The following is a 12,185-nucleotide window of genomic DNA, read 5'->3' as shown; positions in this document are numbered from 1 at the left end:
TCTCTCTCTCTCTCTCTCTCTCTCTCTCTCTCTCTCTCTCTCTCTCTCTCTCTCTCTCTCTCTCTCTCTCTGCAGTCCTTGAGAAAATAAAAAATTCTACAGAGATGAAACTGAAACTGGCAACGTTTCGTCCCAACCATATTCAAAACTCAATCTACAACAATCTTTCTTGGCATGAAGTGTGCCGTCCAAATGGTATTTTATTTGACATATGTTGCTTGTGTAGAAAACTGAGAAAAGCCCAGATTTCTGAATGTGCCACCTCAAACTCAGCAACTGAGAGGGATAAAGATAGACGGAGCTGGAGTTGGTTACGGAAAGAATACAGCAAAGTTGACCAATTTGGCTTCCTGTCTGTCATCATGGCATTAGCAACATTTCAACAGATGGTACCATTCTGTTATCTATCTTGTCAAGGAGACTGAGCATTGAGTTGAAAAATACATGCACACACACACACACACACACACATATCACCTCACAAACACTCATCCACGTTTCCCTACAAAATTATCAGTTAGTAAATATTTAATGTTTTTCCGTGTCTTTTCACCAGAAGTTGCACTTACCAATCTGTTAATCCTTCAACCACTAATGTGGTCGGTATTGAAGATTGACTGACCAGTCTGTTATTTTTACCACTACTAATTGGGTCGGTCTTCTGCTAATATGTGTGTGTGTGTGTGTGTGTGTGTGTGTGTGTGTGTGTGTGTGTGTGTGTGTGTGTGTGTGTGTGTGTGTGTGTGTGTGTGTGTGTGTGTGTGTGTGTGTGTGTGTGTGTGTGTGTGTGTGTGTGTGTGTGTGTGTGTGTGTACTAATATATCCACAACATGAGTCCTTGTAAAGCCAGCCGTACTCAGTAAATAATTCTGCTTAATTAAACAACAGACATTAATCACTGCCTGCATGAGCTTTGTGGACTCAGGCCATGTCTCAAATGGTACCAGAGCCCTATGACACCCTATCCCCTACATAGTGCACTACTTTAGACCAGAGCCCTATGACACCCTATTCCCTACATAGTGCACTACTTTAGACCAGAGCCCTATGACACCCTATTCCCTACATAGTGCACTACTTTAGACCAGAACCCTATGGCACCCTATTCCAGCTCCATCCTGACTCTCATGGATCAGCTAGTCCCGCTCCATCCTGACTCTCATGGATAAGTTAGTCCAGCTCCATCTTGACTCATGGATCAGTTAGTCCAGTTCCATCCTGACTCTCATGGATAAGCTAGCTAGTCCAGCTCCGTCCTGACTCATGGATCAGATAGTCCAGCTCCATCCTGACTCTCATGGATCAGCTAGTCCAGCTCCATCCTGACTCTCATGGATCAGCTAGTCCAGCTCCGTCCTGACTCATGGATCAGCTAGTCCAGCTCCATCCTGACTCTCATGGATCAGCTAGTCCCGCTCCATCCTGACTCTCATGGATAAGTTAGTCCAGTTCCATCCTGACTCATGGATCAGTTAGTCCAGTTCCATCCTGACTCTCATGGGTCAGTTAGTCCAGCTCCATCCTGACTCTCATGGATCAGCTAGGCCCGCACCATCCTGACTCTCATGGGTCAGTTAGTCCCGCTCCGTCCTGACTCATGGATCAGCTATTCCAGCTCCATCCTGACTCTCATGGGTCAGTTAGTCCAGCTCCGTCTTGACTCATGGATCAGTTAGTCCAGCTCCGTCTTGACTCATGGATCAGCTAGTCCAGTTCCATCCTGACTCTCATGGGTCAGTTAGTCCAGCTCCGTCTTGACTCATGGATCAGTTAGTCCAGCTCCATCTTGACTCATGGATCAGCTAGTCCAGTTCCATCCTGACTCTCATGGGTCAGCTAGTCCAGCTCCATCCTGACTCTCATGGGTCAGTTAGTCCAGCTCCATCCGAACTCTCATGGGTCAGTTAGTCCAGCTCCATCCTGACTCTCATGGGTCAGTTAGTCCCGCTCCGTCCTGACTCTCATGGATCAGCTATTCCAGCTCCATCCTGACTCTCATGGGTCAGTTAGTCCAGCTCCGTCCTGACTCTCATGGATCAGCTAGTCCAGCTCCGTCCTGACTCTCATGGGTCAGCTAGTCCAGTTCCATCCTGACTCTCATGGGTCAGCTAGTCCAGCTCCGTCCTGACTCTCATGGGTCAGTTAGTCCAGCTCCGTCCTGACTCTCATGGGTCAGTTAGTCCAGCTCCGTCCTGACTCTCATGGGTCAGTTACTCCAGCTCCATCCTGACTCTCATGGATCAGCTAGTCCAGCTCCATCCTGACTCTCATGGGTCAGTTAGTCCAGCTCCGTCCTGACTCTCATGGGTCAGTTAGTCCAGCTCCATCCTGACTCTCATGGATCAGCTAGTCCAGCTCTGTCCTGACTCATGGATCAGCTAGTCCAGCTCTGTCCTGACTCATGGATCAGCTAGTCCAGCTCCATCCTGACTCTCATGGATCAGTTAGTCCCGCTCCGTCCTGACTCATGGATCAGCTATTCCAGCTCCATCCTGACTCTCATGGGTCAGTTAGTCCAGCTCCGTCTTGACTCATGGATCAGTTAGTCCAGCTCCGTCTTGACTCATGGATCAGCTAGTCCAGTTCCATCCTGACTCTCATGGGTCAGTTAGTCCAACTCCATCCGAACTCTCATGGGTCAGTTACTCCAGCTCCATCCTGACTCTCATGGGTCATTAGTCCAGCTCCGTCCTGACTCATGGGTCAGTTAGTCCAGCTCCATCCTGACTCTCATGGGTCATTTAGTCCAGCTCTGTCCTGACTCATGGATCAGCTAGTCCAGCTCTGTCCTGACTCATGGATCAGCTAGTCCAGCTCCATCCTGACTCTCATGGATCAGCTAGTCCAGCTCTGTCCTGACTCATGAATCAGTTAGTCCAGCTCTATCCTGACTCTCATGGGTCAGTTTGTCCCGCTCTGTCCTGACTGTCATGGATCAGTTAGTCCAGCTCTGTCCTGACTCATGGATCAGTTAGTCCAACTCCATCCGAACTCTCATGGGTCAGTTACTCCAGCTCCATCCTGACTCTCATGGGTCAGTTAGTCCAGCTCCGTCCTGACTCTCATGGGTCAGTTAGTCCAGCTCCATCCTGACTCTCATGGGTCATTTAGTCCAGCTCTGTCCTGACTCATGGATCAGCTAGTCCAGCTCTGTCCTGACTCATGGATCAGTTAGTCCAGCTCCATCCTGACTCTCATGGGTCAGCTAGTCCAGCTCCGTCCTGACTCTCATGGGTCAGTTAGTCCAGCTCCATCCTGACTCTCATGGGTCAGCTAGTCCAGCTCCATCCTGACTCTCATGGATCAGCTAGTCCCGCTCCATCCTGAATCTCATGGATCAGCTAGTCCAGCTCTGTCCTGACTCATGGATCAGCTAGTCCAGCTCCATCCTGACTCTCATGGATCAGCTAGTCCAGCTCTGTCCTGACTCATGGATCAGTTAGTCCAGCTCTATCCTGACTCTCATGGGTCAGTTTGTCCCGCTCTGTCCTGACTGTCATGGATCAGTTAGTCCAGCTCTGTCCTGACTCATGGATCAGTTAGTCCAGCTCCATCCTGACTCTCATGGGTCAGTTAGTCCAGCTCCATCCTGACTCTCATGGGTCAGTTAGTCCAGCTCCGTCCTGACTCATGGATCAGTTAGTCCAGCTCCATCCTGACTCTCAAGGGTCAGTTAGTCCAGCTCCATCCTGACTCTCATGGGTCAGTTAGTCCAGCTCCATCCTGACTCTCATTGGTCAGTTAGTCCCGCTCCGTTCTGACTCATGGATAAGCTAGTCCAGCTCCGTCCTGACTCTCATTGGTCAGTTAGTCCACCTCCATCCTGACTCTCATGGGTCAGTTAGTCCCGCTCCGTCCTGACTCATGGATCAGCTAGTCCAGTTCCATCCTGACTCTCATGGTTCAGTTAGTCCAGCTCCATCCGAACTCTCATGGGTCAGTTAGTCCCGCTCCGTCCTGACTCTCATGGATCAGCTAGTCCAGCTCCATCCTGACTCTCATGGGTCAGTTAGTCCAGCTCTGTCCTGACTCTCATGGGTCAGTTAGTCCAGCTCCATCCTGACTATCCATATTCAAGGTAGTCTGGTTAAGTACTGTATACAGTAATACCTCCTTAAAATGTATATGTCAGCCACCGTGTGTGAGAAGGGACCTAAAATATGTGTCATTTGTGTGTGTTCGTGTGTGTGTGTGTGTGTGTGTGTGTGTGTGTGTGTGTGTGTGTGTGTGTGTGTGTGTGTGTGTGTGTGTGTGTGTGTGTGTGTGCGTGTGGTGATAAATATTCATGTCATTACATGTAGTACATGTGAGATTGGACTCATTAAGAGAGGACATGTTACTCTCCAGACATTCACCCCAACGCTCGCTGCTCTGACAGTCTTGTTTTGCGTGTGGCTGGTTTAAATCTTTATCTCACCGTGACTTAAACCCCTAATTTGTGCGAAGGAAAGACAATTTCACACACAGCCTCAAAGCCTCCAGATAATGCAGCATTACAGCTCTACGTACACACACACACACACACACACACACACACACACACACACACACACACACACACACACACACACACACACACGCACTGAACGTGTGAAAGTATCAGTGTTAAAAGCAGGATTGAAAGAGTCAAGTGAATCCAGGATGTGAATGATGTTCGTAATATCTTAAGAGAATCAAGTGAATCCAGGACTTTCAGAATAGCTCTGCCAATGACTCTCCCTTGCAGCTGGTTAAGGGAATGAAGTGAATCCAGGATGTGAATTATATTCAGAAAGCTCTGGCAATGTGCCTATGTTGCATCTTACAACACAACAGATGTCTCTCTCTCTCTCTCTCTCTCTCTCTCTCTCTCGCTCTTTCTCACACACACAATAGAACAGATCATTTAGCTGGTATGTACAGTAAGTTTATGGACTGGGCAATGAACACTGGAACGGGGGAATTGATTGATACAGATTAGAGTTGGCCCACATGTTTTCTCACATACTAGCTGTCCCACACACATCCAATGAATCACTGTCACAGCGAGACAGATGGCTTGGTTTACTGTTCTGTGTTGAGAAATTAACAGACAAATACATACAGCATAATAGCTTGTGTGAATACATATTTTTCTCTATGCTGTAAGACTACGTGTCTTCGTTGTGATCACGACAATAAGGTGTCCAAATTTACCCCATAGAGAGATCATTTTCTAATCTACTAAATGGTGAATGGCCTTGGTCACACTATATTATGTACTCTCTCTCCCCTCCTCCCTCTCTCTCTGTTTCTCCCTCTCTTTCTCTCTCTCCATCTCTCCCTTCTCTTTCTCACTCTCTCTCTCCATCACTCCCTTCCCCCTACCTCCCTCCCTCTGTCTCTCCCTCTTTCTTTCCCTTCCCCCTACCTCCCTCCCTCTTTCGCCTTCCTTCTCCCTCTCCTTCTCTCCTGGTCTTGTCATTGACTCCTCTGCTAGGCCTCAGTAGCAGCTTGGTAATGACTAGCCAGGAGGCCAACGTGATGAGAGCCCTCTGTGTGCATGACATTGACCGTGAACCAAGGCCTTCCTGCACATGGAAAACAGCAACACTAAGTAGGACCTTGGTAAAACACCTCTTTATACACGTCTGCAGTAGAACACAGTCAACACATAAGGAGGTAGGTGTAGTCCAACATCTAACTACTCCTACAGTAGAACACAGTCAACACATTAGGAGGTAGGTGTAGTCTATCATCTAACTACTCCTACAGTAGAACACAGTCAACACATTAGGAGGTAGGTGTAGTCTATCATCTAACTACTCCTACAGTAGAACAGAGTCAACACATTAGGAGGTAGGTGTAGTCTATCATCTAACTACTCCTACAGTAGAATACAGTCAACACGTTAGGAGGTAGGTGTAGTCTATCATCTAACTACTCCTACAGTAGAACACAGTCAACACATTAGGAGGTAGGTGTAACTACTAACTACTCCTACAGTAGAACACAGTCAACACATTAGGAGGTAGGTGTAGTCTATCATCTAACTACTCCTACAGTAAAACACAGTCAACACATTAGGAGGTAGGTGTAACTACTAACTACTTCTAGGGGTGTAAAGTACTTAATTAAAAATACTTTAAAGTACTACTTAATTTGTCAACGTTGTGCGCTACTGGTGGAGAAGTCAGGTGCAGGAGAGCAGAGAGTTGTGAACAGGTGCACACTTTATTTAGGCAGAGGCAATAAAACAGACAGACGCCACAGCGTCAAAACTCTAGCCAAAGGTAAAAGCGCCAGGCGTGAAACAGTCACAAAAATAAGCAAATGTTTAACAATAAACATCCTCGTGAAAATACCACGGTAAACAGGGGAATACCCAGCCTGGCGCGTAACATGAAACACGTAACAAAAACAATTCCACACAAAGACATGGGGGGGGGGGGGGGAACAGAGGAATAAATACATGTAGTGTGATTGGTGAATGAAAACCAGGTGTGCAGGGAACAAGACAAAACAAATGGACACGAGAAATGGAGCGGTGATGGCTGGAAAGTCAGTGACATCGACCGCCGAACGCCGCCCGAACAAGGAGAGGAGCCGACTTCGGCGGAAGTCGTGACATGAGTCGTGTTTTGGGGGTATCTATACTTTACCTCGCTATTTATATTTTTAACAACTTTTAATTTACTACATTCCTAAAGAAAATAATGTACTTTTTACTCCATACATTTTCCATGACACCCAAAAGTACTCGTTACATTTTGAATGACATGAAAATGGTCCAATTCACACACTTCTCAAGAGAACATCCCTGTTCATCCCTACTGCCTCTGATCTGACGGACTCACTAAACACAAATGCTTCGCTTGTTAATTATGTCTGAGTGTTGGAGTGTGCCCCTGGCTATCCGTCTGGTTTGCTTAATATAAGGAGTGTCAAGTGATTCATACTTTTACTTTTGATACTTGTCACGTCCTGACCAGTAAAGGGGTTATTTGTTATTGTAGTTTGGTCAGGATGTGGCAGGGGGGTGTTTGTTTAGAGTAGTGCGGGGTTTTTTGGTTATGTTCTATGTTTTGTATTTCTATGTTAGATCTAGGGTGTTTAGTTCTATGTTTAGTTCATTGGGATTGGCCTTCAATTGGAGGCAGCTGTTCCTAGTTGCCTCTGATTGAAGGTCCTATGTATAGGGGTGTGTTTGTAATGGGAAGTGTGGGAGGTTGTTTGTGCATAGGTGTGTGTGTGTGTGTGTGTGTGTGTGTGTGTGTGTGTGTGTGTGTGTGTGTGTGTGTGTGTGTGTGTGTGTGTGTGTGTGTGTGTGTGTGTGTGTGTGTGTGTGTGTGTGTGTGGCCTGCATTACTGTTTGTCGTCCGTTCGTTTTCTTGTTTTGTTTAGTAAGTGTTCTAATAAAGTTAAGTTAAAATGAGCACTCAACCCGCTGCGTCTTGGTCCACTTCATACGACGGCCGTTACAATACTTGTCACGGCTTTCTTCATCGGAGGACGATATAGCGAAATCGTCGTCTGAAAAGGTGGACCAATATGCAGCAGAGTTGACGTTCATTTTCTTAATTTTATTAAAGAACGTTTGAACCTGAAAACAAGAAAACAATAAGCACGACCAATGACAGTTTTGCAGGCTCACAAAAACACGCAATGCAAAAACAATCTCCCACAAATACAAGACAAACACACCCAACTAATATAGGACTTCCAATCAAAGGCAACACCAAACAGCTGCCTTCAATTGGAAGTCCACCCCAATTAACTCAACATAGAAACACACTCACTAGACTACACATAGAAATACATAAACATAGACCATAACTCAAAACCCGGAAATAATAAAACAAACGCCCTCCTAACTAACACACCACCCTGAACCACATAAAACAAATACCCTCTGCCACGTCCTGACCAAACTACAATAACAATTAACCCTTATACTGGCCAGGACGTGACAGTACCCCCCCCTTAAAGGTGCTAACCCCGGAAGCACATTAAAAAAATAAAAAATAAAAAATAAAAATAAAACACACAACCCCAAACAACAAAACAAAAATTCCCCTCTACTAAAAGGGAGGGAAGGGGGGGTGGCTGCCGTCAACGACGGCACTGTGCTACACCCCCCCTCCCCAACCCACCTATATCAGGAGGTGGCTCCGGTTCTGGCCGTTCCAGGCAGTCGGGCCACTCTGGCAGCTCGGGACAGTCTGGGCAGTCTGGCAGCTCGGGACAGTCTGGGCAGTCTGGCAGCTCGGGGCAGTCTGGCCAGTCTGGCAGCTCGGGGCAGTCTGGCCAGTCTGGCAGCTCGGGGCTGTCTGGCCAGTCTGGCAGCTCGGGGCAGTCTGGGCAGTCTGGCAGCTCGGGGCAGTCTGGGCAGTCTGGCAGCTCGGGGCAGTCTGGCCAGTCTGGCAGCTCGGGACAGTCTGGCAGCTCGGGGCAGTCTGGCAGCTCGGGGCAGTCTGGCCAGTCTGGCGGCTCGGGACAGTCTGGGCAGTCTGGCGGCTCGGGGCAGTCTGGACAGTCTGGCGGCTCGGGACAGTCTGGGCAGTCTGGCGGCTCGGGACAGTCTGGGCAGTCTGGCGGCTCGGGACAGTCTGGCCAGTCTGGCGGCTCGGGGCAGTCTGGCCAGTCCGGCGGCTCGGGGCAGTCTGGCCAGTCCGGCGGCTCGGGGCAGTCTGGCCAGTCCGGCGGCTCGGGGCAGTCTGGCCAGTCCGGCGGTTCAGGGCAGTCTGGCCAGTCCGGCGGCTCGGGGCAGTCTGGCCACTCTGGCGGTTTGGGGCAGTCTGGCCACTCCGGCGGTTCCGGGCAGTCTGGCCACTCCGGCGGTTCAGGGCAGTCTGGCCACTCCGGCGGTTCAGGGCAGTCTGGTGACTGTTGACTGGCGGGCAGCTCTGGTGACTGTTGACTGGCGGGCAGCTCTGGTGACTGTTGACTGGCGGGCAGCTCTGGTGACTGTTGACTGGCGGGCAGCTCTGGTGACTGTTGACTGGCGGGCAGCTCTGGTGACTGTTGACTGGGTTTACGCACTTGAAGCCTGGTGCGTGGTGCTGGTACTGGGCGTACCAGATTGGGAACACGCACCTCCAGGCTAGTGCGGGGAGCGGGAACAGGACGAGTCGGACTGGGTTGACGCACTTCCGGGTCCGCACGAGAGACAGGAGCTGGAAACCCAGGGCTATGGAGGCGCACAGGCGGTCTTGATCTTACCTCCTGCACAACCCGTCCTGGATGGATGGAACTAGTAGCCCTGCACGAGCGGGGTGCTTGTACAGGGCGGACTGGGTTGTGCAGGGGCCTGATGGTAGCCGTGCGTAGAGCGGGAGTTGGGTAGCCTGGTCCTCGGAGGCGTACCGGCGACCAGATGCGCTGCGCAGGCATCCTCCTACCAGGCTGGATGCCCGCTCTAGCACGGCACCTGCGAGGGGCTGGAATAACGCGCACCGGACTGTGCGTGCGTATGGGTGAGATAGTGCGCTCCTCAGCAAAACATGGCGCTCTCCACCTCATACGCTCCTCCATATAACCACGGGTAGCTGGCTTCCGGCTCTTCCTAGGCCTAGCCAAACTACCCGTGTGCCCCCCCCCAAAAAATTATTGGGGGTGCCTCTCGTGCTTATACGCCAGTCGTGTCCCTCGGAAACGTTCCCGGTCCATACCAGCCTTACTCCATGGGCCTTCTCCGGCCATAACCTGCTCCCATGTCCATCTCTCCCGATTGTCCAAATCACAATTCCTCTGCTCCTTCCTCTGCTGCTTGGTCCTGGTTTGGTGGGAGATTCTGTCACGGCTTTCTTCGTCGGAGGACGATATAGCGAAATCGTCGTCTGAAAAGGTGGACCAATATGCAGCAGAGTTGACGTTCATTTTCTTAATTTTATTAAAGAACGTTTGAACCCGAAAACAAGAAAACAATAAACACGACCAATGACAGTTTTGCAGGCTCACAAAAACAATCTCCCACAAATACAAGACAAACACACCCAACTAATATAGGACTTCCAATCAAAGGCAACACCAAACAGCTGCCTTCAATTGGAAGTCCACCCCAATTAACTCAACATAGAAACACACTCACTAGACTACACATAGAAATACATAAACATAGACCATAACTCAAAACCCGGAAATAATAAAACAAACGCCCTCCTAACTAACACACCATCCTGAACCACATAAAACAAATACCCTCTGCCACGTCCTGACCAAACTACAATAACAATTAACCCTTATACTGGCCAGGACGTGACAATACTTAAGTATATTTTTAGTAATTATATTTACTTTTGATATTTACTGCATGTATATTTAAACCCAAATACTTTTAGACTTTTACACAAGTAGTATTTTACTGGGTGACTTTCACTTTTACGGTAATCGTTTTCTATTAAAGTATCTTTACTTTTACTCAAGTATGACAATTGGGTACTTTTTCCACCACTGGCTACTTCTTAGTAGTGGTAGGTTTGAACTGATTTTATTTGACTAAAGAACTACTGTACTAACAGAAACATACTGTTATGTTGCATTGTTGTGATGTCTTAAGTTGTTTGGTTGCTGTGTTGCTGTGTTAAGTTGTTGTGTTGTTGCATTGTGTAAGCAGTTAACATACAGATAGCAGTACTAATGTGTGAAGTACCACAACAGGGGTTCCCTTGAATTCTACCCAATCACAGCCATATAATGGCTTCCACGATGCCAATACCCACAACCCTCCACAGTGTCTCCCGCTGAGTCCCAAATGGCACCCTATCCCCTATTGGCCCTGGTCAAACGTAGTGCACTATGAAGGAAATATGGTGCCATTTGGGACACAATCTGTCTGCTTCGGCCCAGTACCCAACCTGGCTGCTATAAGAGGATATAAATACACGCTAATAAACTAAATACCTTTAATGGCGAAGCGGCCTGGAGTGAAATACTTAGCTGGGAGCTAATGGGGTCAAACAGCTCATTGTAGATCACTCTGTTGCATCGAAGTGTGTGTGTGAGCGTTTGCGTGTGTGCGTGTGTGCGTGTGTGTGTGTGTGTGTGTGTGTGTGTGTGTGTGTGTGTGTGTGTGTGTGTGTGTGAAGAGAGAGAGAGGAGAAAAGAGGATAGACATTTGCTCTGTTGCATTTAGGAGGAGCACTGGAGGGACCTTGGGCCCCCACCAGGGGAGAAGTGAGGAGGGACCTTTGGCCCCCAACAAGGGAGAGGAGAGGAGGGACCTTGGACCCCCAACAAGGGAGTAGAGAGGAGGGACCTTGGGCCCCCACCAAGGGAGTAGAGAGGAGGGACCTTGGGCCCCCACCAAGGGAGAAGAGAGGCGGGACCTTGGGCCCCCACCAAGGGAGAAGAGAGGAGAGACCTTGGGCCCCCACCAAGGGAGAAGAGAGGAGAGACCTTGGGCCCCCACCAAGGGAGAAGAGAGGCGGGACCTTGGGCCCCCAACAAGGGAGAAGTGAGGAGAGACCTTGGGCCCCCACCAAGGGAGAAGAGAGGCGGGACCTTGGGCCCCCACCAAGGGAGAAGAGGACAGGAGGGACCTTGGGCCCCCACCAAGGGAGAAGAGAGGCGGGACCTTGGGCCCCCACCAAGGGAGAAGAGGACAGGAGGGACCTTGGTCCCCCACCAAGGGAGAAGAGGACAGGAGGGACCTTGGGCCCCCACCAAGGGAGTAGAGAGGAGGGACCTTGGGCCCCCACCAAGGGAGAAGAGAGGCGGGACCTTGGGCCCCCACCAAGGGAGAAGAGAGGAGAGACCTTGGGCCCCCACCAAGGGAGAAGAGAGGAGAGACCTTGGGCCCCCACCAAGGGAGAAGTGAGGAGGGACCTTGGGCCCCCACCAAGGGAGGAGAGAGGAGAGACCTTGGGCCCCCACCAAGGGAGAAGAGAGGCGGGACCTTGGGCCCCCAACAAGGGAGAAGTGAGGAGAGACCTTGGGCCCCCACCAAGGGAGAAGAGAGGCGGGACCTTGGGCCCCCACCAAGGGTGAAGAGGACAGGAGGGACCTTGGGCCCCCACCAAGGGAGAAGAGAGGAGAGACCTTGGGCCCCCACCAAGGGAGAAGAGAGGCGGGACCTTGGGCCCCCACCAAGGGAGAAGAGGACAGGAGGGACCTTGGTCCCCCACCAAGGGAGAAGAGGACAGGAGGGACCTTGGGCCTCCACCAAGGGAGAAGTGAGGAGGGACCTTGGGCCCCCACCAAGGGAGAAGAGTGGAGGGCGGTGAGAT

The sequence above is a fragment of the Salmo salar genome, chromosome ssa16 (genome assembly GCF_905237065.1).
Source record: "Salmo salar chromosome ssa16, Ssal_v3.1, whole genome shotgun sequence".
Classification (NCBI taxonomy): Eukaryota; Metazoa; Chordata; class Actinopteri; order Salmoniformes; family Salmonidae; genus Salmo; species Salmo salar.
Note: the sequence above shows the minus strand (reverse complement) of the source record.